Consider the following 9,684-nt stretch of genomic DNA (forward strand, 5'->3'; position numbering starts at 1 on the left):
GTTACCGCAGAACGTCTCCTACCGTGTCATCGCCGTCCGTGAGGGGGGGCCACGCACCGGACACGCGTCCCGCCTCTTCGGACATGCCACCACACCACCCCGCATGTATGAGGGCCCGGTGCGACGCTCCGGTGGCATTGCTACCCCCCCCCCCCGTGCCCCCGTCCCGCCTAACCCTGTAGCGTTTGACCACGGGATCTAGCCCTTTGACTTTGCACGGACGGGCTCTGACCAGTGGACCTCCCCACCCGGTTGTGTTAGGTCAGCCCATAGGAACACTTTGGAGCAACATCCGGGCCAGACCCATGGCAAGATCCCCTCCGTGTAGACCCCACGCGTCCGTTTTCCCCCTCCAGGTGCCGGCGGCGCCGCCGTCCGTGAGGGGGGGCACACCCCGGACACGCGTGCCGGGCGTTTGCAACCGCCACAACACTTCCAGACTTGTGAGAGGCCGCCTACGCAAGATTTGGCGGCATGCTAGCCCCCGGAGGCCGCCGGCCACAGCCGTAGACGCGCGAAGGGCAGTCCGTGTAGAGGGAATTTTTCGGATACTTATCCATCACCAAAAATTATGAAAAAATACCATCCTTCCTATAGCACATGTGCCCACGTCGTGCAAAAAAACTCATGATTTTATCGCGCTCCGAGTATTTAGTAATATTGACGCCGCATCGTTACCGCAGAACGTCTACTACCGTGTCATCGCCGTCCGTGAGGGGGGGCCACGCACCGGAGACGCGTCCCGCCTCTTCGGACATGCCACCACACCACCCCGCATGTATGAGGGCCCGGTGCGACGCTCCGGTGGCATTGCTACCCCCCCCCCAGTGCCCCCGTCCCGCCTAACCCTGTAGCGTTTAACCACGGGATCTAGCCCTTTGACTTTGCACGGACGAGCTCTGACCAGTGGACCTCCCCACCCGGTTGTGTTAGGTCAGCCCATAGGAACACTTTGGAGCAACATCCGGGCCAGACCCACAGCAAGATCCCCTCCGTGTAGACCCCACGCGTCCGTTTCCCCCCTCCAGGTGCCGGCGGCGGCGCCGTCCGTGAGGGGGGGCACACCCCGGACACGCGTGCCGGGCGTTTGCAACCGCAACAACACTTCCAGACTTGTGAGAGGCCGCCTACGCAAGATTTGGCGGCATGCTAGCCCCCGGAGGCCGCCGGCCACAGCCGTAGACGCGCGAAGGGCAATCCGCGTAGAGGGAATTTTTCGGATACTTCTCCATCACCAAAAATTATGGACAAATACCATCCTTCCTATAGCACATGTGCCCAGGTCATGCAAAAAAATTCATGATTTTATCGCGCTCCGAGTATTTAGTAATATTGTCGCCGCATCGTTACCGTAGAACGTCTACTACCGTGTCATCGCCGTCCGTGAGGGGGGGCCACACACCAGAGACGCGTCTCGCCTCTTCGGACATGCCACCACACCACCCCGCATGTATGAGGGCCCGGTGCGACGCTCCGGTGGCATTGCTAGCCCCCAGTGCCCTCGTCCCGCCTAACCCTGTAGCGTTTGACCATGGGATCTAGCCCTTTGACTTTGCACGGACGGGCTCTGACCGGTGGACCTCCCCACCTGGTTGTGTTAGGTCTGCCCATAGGAACACTTTGGAGCAACATCCGGGCCAGACCCACAGCAAGATCCCCTCCGTGTAGACCCCACGCATCCATTTCCCCCCTCCAGGTGCCGGCGGCGGCGCCGTCCGTGATGGGAGGCACACCCCGGACACACGTGTCAGGCATTTGCAACCGCCACAACACTTCCAGACTTGTGAGAGGCCGCCTACGCAAGATTTGGCGGCATGCTAGCCCCCGGAGGCCGCCGGCCACAGCCGTAGACGCGCGAAGGGCAATCCGCGTAGAGGGAATTTTTCGGATACTTCTCCATCACCAAAAATTATGAAAAAATACCATCCTTCCTATAGCACATGTGCCCACGTCGTGCAAAAAAACTCATGATTTTATCGCGCTCCAAGTATTTAGTAATATTGACGCCGCATCGTTACCGCAGAACGTCTACTACTGTGTCATCGCCGTCCGTGAGGGGGGGGGGCACGCACCGGAGACGCGTCCCGCCTCTTCGGACATGCCACCACACCACCCCGCATGTATCAGGGCCCGGTGCGACGCTCCGGTGGCATTGCTACCCCCTAGTGCCCCCGTCCCGCCTAACCCTGTAGCGTTTGACCACGGGATCTAGCCCTTTGAGTTTGCACGGACGGGCTTTGACCAGTGGACCTCCCCACCCGGTTGTGTTAGGTCAGCCCATAGGAACACTTTGGAGCAACATCCGGGACAGATGTTGTCGTGGGCCTATGGGCTGACCTTACACAACCGGGTGGATACGTATACTGCTCAAAGCCCGTCCGTGCAAAGTCAAAGGGGTAGATCCCGTGGTCAAATGCTACAGGGTTAGGCGGGACGGGGGCCCTAGGGGGGTAGCAATGCCACCGGAGCGTCGCACCGGGACCTCATACAAGCCGCGTGCCGGGTACCTACGCCTGCCACCATGCTTATATAACCGTAGGAGGGCCACCGCAACACCTGGCGGCATTGCTACCCCCCAGGTACCCCGTCCCGTCTAACCCTGACATAGACGACCTCCGGGTGTATCCCTTTGACTTCCGCTGGACGTAGTTTGACCGGTGGACCTTTTCACCTTGTTGTCATAGCCCAGCCATAGCTACACCCCCAACACAGTCTCGGCACAACCCACCCCAAGATTCCCTCTGTGTCGGCCCTACGTGGCCGTTTCCCCCCTCCGGGGCACGGCGGCATCGACGCCCGTGAGGGGGGAGGGAGCACACCCCGGAGCCGCGTGCCTGCGCCTGCCACCATGTTTCCACAACCATAGGAGGGCCCACCGCAACACCTAGCGGCATTGCTACCCCCAACAGGTACCCAGCCCGTCCCGTCTAACCTCTCCGTGACATGACGGAAGAAGGCCAGTGTGGGGGGCAATCGATATATGTTTTCTGTACATTTAAGTTAATGAAATTAGTATTGAAAAAAATATAAAAAAATAAGAGAAAATACAAAAAATATAAAAATATTATTAGAAATCTAAACGCCTACGGCAAAAACCATGGGCCAGGCCTATGCCGATGGCCTAGCCGTCGGCATAGAAATGCCACCCCACAGGACCGGCGAACGACGCGGATCGATGACATGGCGGCGTGGCGGATCGATGACGTCGGCGTAGCTATGCCGACGGCTAGGCCGTCGGCGTAGCTATGTCGACGGCCACCGTTAGCCCGTCGGCGTAGCCTGACGCCGTCAAACTATCATCGCCGCCCGGGTAGACGGGCCCACGCGATATGCCGACGGCCTGCTCTATGCTGACGGCCCCCGTCGGTATATTCGGAGAAACGCCGACGGCTTATCTATGCCGACGGCCCCCGTCGGCATAGATGGTTATACGCCGACGACCTTTCTACGCCGACGGCTTTTATTGGGCCGTCGGGGTATGCCCATATATGCCGACGGGGGCCGTCGGCATAGATATGGCCGTCGGCAAAACAAGTTTTTCTGGTAGTGAATACAAAGTCTGATAGACAAAAAGAAGGTGGAGTTGGCATCCAGCAACAAACAAGGGGAAAATCAAGGTGGTTCAAATATTCTGTCGAGCAAGCTAAGCCCAGCCGCTAACCAACATCTTGCCTCATCCATGATTCGTCCCATGAGTTGTTGAGCGGAGCATATGTCAGCATTGAACACACGGTTGTTTCGTTCCTTCCATATCATCCAGGAGACCAAGCAGATGACCGACTTCCATTATTTCTTCTTATTAGCTGGGAGCAACTGCAGTTGCATCATCCAATTGTTTTTGAGATGAAGGCATTGCTGATGGGAGTTTACCATTGGCGCTAGGTTGAGAAAAGGTCCCCCAAGGTTGCTGATGACCATCATCCAGAGCTGCTTGGAGAAACTGCAATCTGCGAGCAAATGGGTGGCCGTCCCTGGTGCAGCGTAGCAGAGCGAGCAAACAGGGTTGTGTGGGATGCCCTTGATAGCCAGGTTGTCAGCCGTGAGGCAGCGCCCGCGGGCAGCAAGCCAAAGGAACGTCTTGGCTCGTGGCGCCGCTCTGGTGGACCATATGAGTGCTTTATCGTCTGACCGCACAACTCCTTCGAATTGGCATAGGTACACCGACTTGGCTGTGTAGTTGCCATCCGCGGTCCAGCACCAAGTCATTGTGTCCTCCACTGCGTCATTGAAACTGATACCCGCCACTATCTCTGATAGGCAACAGAGCTGTCTGAGCACCAGCGCAGATGGATTGGGCTTAACTAGGCGCATCCATCAATTCCCTGTTATGGCTTCTCGCAAAGAGAGATGTCGCTTGGTGCCGTGCCGCAACAGCACCAATGACGCCACAAAGTCGTCCCCGCACCTGGAGTGGAACAAGCAGCTTGATGAGCAATTTATCTTAGTCAAGGAATTATACATATTATCAAGGCAAACAGGATATATGCACACAATGGAAAAAAACACAGTCACTTTTTTCCTGCTTTCTACACACATTTTTTTTTTGAAAGATGAGAATTCAGACACCGGCAAGTAGTGGCGGCATGAATCCGACTGAAATGCATATGATCTTCAGTTTGTCTTCAGTTGACTGATATATGATAATAAAAGAAAACAACCCAATTTGGACGGGACAAAGTAGAAAATTGATGGCTTGGGATCTGGCACATACGGATACGGTGGCTGATAGCAGAAAGGCAAGGGGCGGCCCAGGGTGGAGCAGACTCTATTGATGATCCCCTGCATGCTAGGGCACGACCGGAAGACGCAGCAGGGGAGGTGGGTTCTGGTGAAGTAACCCCCATCAACATCTACCTCGACAAGGACGAGCGGGCCCTCGCCGAAGGAGGTGACGACGTCGGGCATGGTCTCCCGGTGCTCGCAAGGACCGTCCGGCCAGCTCCACAAGGTCTTCCCGGACCCATCGACGGACAGCAGGACGTCTGGGCCGCGCCCCATGGGAATCCAGAAGTGTATCGGCGTGTCGAGCGGGATGGGGATGGGATCCACCGGGTCGAGTGAAGGGACGGAGGTGGGGGGTCGATTTTCCATGCTCGGCCGGTCTCCGGCGCGGTGGAGGGGAAAGGAGGGGGAGGGCGAGCGGGGCGAAGGGTGTAGACGAGAGAAAGCAGGAAGCGATGCACCTTGGGTGTCGCTGTGTGTATTACAGTATTACTCGAGGCTATATAGCCTGTGTTACAACAGAGCACATGAGCGCGAGAGGTTACAGAGGCGCGACATGCACATGCGCGGGAGGATCGTGGGATTAGTGCATGGGGCACGTACAAGCATGCATGGGAGACGAGGAGTTACAGTCAACACCCCGCCGCAGGCTGAGCATCGGGAGGCCGAATGCACAGGCTGGACCTGAACTTCTCGAAGGCCGGCGTCGGGAGGCCCTTCGTCATGACGTCGGCGAACTGCTGAGCCGTGGGCACGTGAAGGACGCGAAGCTGCCCCAAGGCCACCTTCTCTCGGATGAAGTGGATGTCCAGCTCTATGTGTTTTGTGCGCCAATGGTGGACTGGGTTGGCCGCCATGTACACGGGGGAGATGTTGTCGCAGTAGGTGACCATGGCGGCAGGTAGTGGAACACGCAGCTCCCCGAGAAGTTGACAAAGCCAGCAACACTCAGCTACCACATTGGCGACGGCGCGGTACTCGGCCTCGGCACTCAAGCGCGAGACGGTGGGCTGGCGTTTGGAGGACCAGGACACCAGCGCATCACCGAGGTAGACGACGAAGCCTGACGTAGAGCGCCGCGTGTCCGGGCAGCCGGCCCAGTCGGCATCAGAGTAGGCGACCAGGGTGAGCTCGGGGGAGCGACGGAGATGCAACCCGTGTGTAGTCGTGCCACGCAGGTAGCGTAGAATGCGCTTGACCAGCGCGAGGTGATGCGTCCGAGGATCGTGCATGTAGAGACACGCCTGTTGCACGGCGTACGCCATGTCTGGGCGGGTCAGGGTGATGTACTGAAGGGCACCCACTAGGCTCCGGTACTCGAAGGCATCCTGGACAGGTGCACCGTTGGCAGCGGAGAGCTTCGAGCGGGTGTCGAAGGGTGTTGAGGCCGGCTTGCAAGTCATCATGTTAGCGCGATCCAGCAGCTCATCCGCGTATTTGCGCTGGGACAGGAAGAACCCATCGGCCGTGCGCATCACGCTGATCCCGAGGAAGTAGTGAAGGGCACCCAGGTCCTTCATGGAGAACTCGGCGGACATGCGTTGTTGGAGTTGACGGAGGAGCGCCGGCGTGGACGCCGTGAGAACGATGTCGTCCACGTAGAGTAGAAGAAAGGCGGAGCCGTTGTCGCTATGTAGCACGAACAATGACGGGCCTGCCCGGGACGCCGTGAAGCCGAGGATGCCGAGGAAGGCCGCGAACCGCGCAAACCAGGCGCGAGGGGCCTGTTTCAGGCCGTACAGTGACTTGTCAAGCAGGCAGATGTGGTTGGGAAAGTTCTTGTCGATGAAGCCGGCCGGCTGCTGGCAGTAGACGGGCTCCGCGAGATGCCCATGAAGAAAGGCATTGTTCACGTCCATCTGGTGAACAGGCTAGCCTCGGCTGGCAGCCACGGTGAGCACGGTGCGAATGATGGCGGCCTTGACGACCGGTGAGAACGTCTCGTCGAAGTCGACGCCGGGGAGTTGCGAGAACCCGACCACCCATCGTGCTTTATAGCGCTCGAGGCTGCCGTCGTCCTTCAACTTGTGCCGGAACAGCCACTTACCAGTGATTATGTTGGCGCCCGGCGGTCGGGGCACAAGTGTCCAGGTCCTGTTCACCATCAGCGCCGAGAATTCATCCTGCATAGCTGTTAGCCAATTGACATCACGTAGCACGGCGTGCACGGATTTGGGGATGGGTGAGATGGTAGGAGTGGTCGAGACAGAGTTGTTTTCAGCGTATTTGGGGTTGGGAAAGAATTTGCCGGCGCGAGCGCGTGTGATCATGGTGTGGGTAGGAGCAAGGGGACGGGCCGAGGGCTCGGACGGGTCGGGGGTCGGGGAGGGGCTCGCGGTGGCAGATGCGCCTGGGCAAGTATGGTATATTGACGCTGGGTTTGTCATGATAGTGTTTGTGGACGTGCAGAGAGGTGTCGGAGGGCTAGGCTCGGCAGCCACTACAGGTGTGTGTGGCGTCGCCATGGTGTGGGCGGCGTGTGGTGGCCGAGCGGAGCGCGGTCACCGCGGGATGAAGGGGAGGTGGGGTGGTTCCTCGTCGGCTATGGTGGGAGGGGGGCTAAGGATGGTACTGAACGGGAATTGCGTCTCGTCAAAGACCACATGGCGAGATATAAGGACACGATTCGTAGCGCGATCAAGGCACCTGTAACCCTTGTGGGCGACAGAGTAGCCGAGGAAGGTACACGGCGTGGACCGGGGCGCGAGCTTGTGTGGCGTCGTGGACGAGATGTTGGGATAGCAAAGGCATCCAAAGACACGCAAATGAGTGTAGTTCGGGTGAGCACCGTACAGGAGGTAGAACGGGGTATGCCCATGATGAGCGCGGCATGCACGGCGGTTAAGGAGAAATGTGGCAGTGTTGAGGGCCTCCGCCCAGTAGGTGTATGGCATGGACGCATGAACGAGTAGCGAGCGAACGATGTCGTTCAGTGTGTGGAGGATCCGCTCAGCGCGCCCATTTTGCGACGATGTGTAAGGGCAGGACATACGTAAAACAATGCCCTCGGTGGAGAAGAACGTGCGTGCCATGGCGTTGTCGAACTCACGTCCATTGTCACACTGGACAGTGAGAACGTTGAGGTTAAACTGACGACGAACGAAGGCGGCAAACGAGTGGAGGATGGGGTACACATCAGACTTGCGATCGAGGGGGAACGTCCATATAAAGTGGCTATAGTCGTCGAGTAGAACAAGATGATATTGCTTGCCAGAGACACTAGATACAGGCGAAGTCCACACATCACAGTGAATCAACTGGAAAGGAAAATACGAAACATGTTCTGAAGATGAAAATGGCAACCTAACACTTTTCCCTAACTAGCAAGCATGACAGAGCTCGGAAGACGATGGCGGTGGAGGGATGGAGCAGGCACGCAGAGTGTGGGCGAGGGTGTCGTGGCCGAGGTGCCCTAGGCGTTGGTACCACACCTTGGCCAGGACGACGGTGGCGGAGAGGTCAGTGTGGCATGGCGGCTGCGTGACTGGATACATATCCTCATCGGAGTTACACCGGAGGATCACCCGCTTCGTCCTTCGATCCTTAACAGAAAAACCGAGATCGTCAAACTCGACGTTAAGAGGATTATCACGTGCAAGCTTTTTGACAGAGATTAAGTTTTTGATCAGGTGGGGGGAGACTAGGACGTTCTGAAGATGGATGGGGGTACTGGAGGTGGGAATGGAGGTAGAGCCGGTGTGTGTGACTGCGAACGTGTTGCCATTGTCTACAACAATGCGTGAAGAATTATAGGGCTGAGATGTGGTGAGCAGACCTGATGAGGACGCCATGTGTGTAGTCGCCCCAGTGTCGAGGTACCAGTCCCCGCCGGAGTGGGCGCTCTGCTGCTGCTGGAGTCCGAGATTGTTCAGCGCGTGGACGAGTGCAGCTTGGTCCCACATGGGCGGCAGGGGTGTAGTCGAAGACGAGGCACCCATGTTGTACAGTGGGGGAGCAGGGACGACACCCGGGGTCCAGTGCGTCGGGGCGGCGCCGGGCAGGATCAGGGGAGGTGCGCCGTAGTGGGCGGCGTGGCCAGCGAACGGAGCAGGAGCGCCCGGACGGGGCCCGAGCACACCAGCGCCAGGTGTGTGGGGGCGCCAGGGCATGGGCCACGCATGGACCATCCCAGTCCAGGGCGTGGTTGCAGGCGCCGGCGGCCCTGCGGGACGCGGCACGGAGGAGCTCCCACCGCCACCGCCATCAGCGGCGGCCTTGCCCTTGCCCTTGTTGCGACCGTCGTTGCCACCTGGACGGCGGTTGGTGTTGCCGCCCGTGGACGAGCCCCCACCGGAGTTGGGGGCGCGCGCAGCATGCCATCTCGTTAGAGCTTTCCGGCGTCAGGCGGCTCTCCTCGAGCAGCAGGAAGGCGCGGCAGCGGAGAAACGAAGGAAACGGAGTCTGCATTGTGAGGATGGGAATAGCATAGCGAAGGCGGGGGTGCAACCCGCGAAACATGTTCAACACTTGTTCACGATCACCGACGGGCTCACCGAGGTCCGCCAGTCTGTCGGCGCGGTCCTTCACTCGCGCAAAGTATGAGAGGACGGAGCCAGCACCTTGCTCGATGCGACAAAAGTCGGTGGCGAGGAAGACGGCTTGGTGCTCGCGGTTCTCCAGGAAGATGGAGGAGATGGCCGCCCAGAGCTCGACGGCGGTCGCGTCGCGCTGGTGGACGAGCCCGAAGATCTCAGGGCTGATGCGGTTGTAGAGCCACGAGATCACATAGGCGTCGTCCTGGAGCTACACGGGGTCGTCGGGGAGCGCCGGAGCAGTGATGTGAGGGCGCACGCCGGTCTTGCGGAAGGTGACCTCGAACAGCGTCCGCCACTGAGAGAAGTTGGGCGGGTTGAGGTTGAGGACGATCGGCACATGTTGGTTGATGTAGACGGCCGCAAGGTGTGATGGAGCCGGCGCGATCGCCGCAGAGGGGCCGCCGGAGCCGCGGACGAGCGCGTTAGT

This window comes from Triticum dicoccoides, chromosome 2A (assembly GCF_002162155.2).
Source record: "Triticum dicoccoides isolate Atlit2015 ecotype Zavitan chromosome 2A, WEW_v2.0, whole genome shotgun sequence".
Classification (NCBI taxonomy): domain Eukaryota; kingdom Viridiplantae; phylum Streptophyta; class Magnoliopsida; order Poales; family Poaceae; genus Triticum; species Triticum dicoccoides.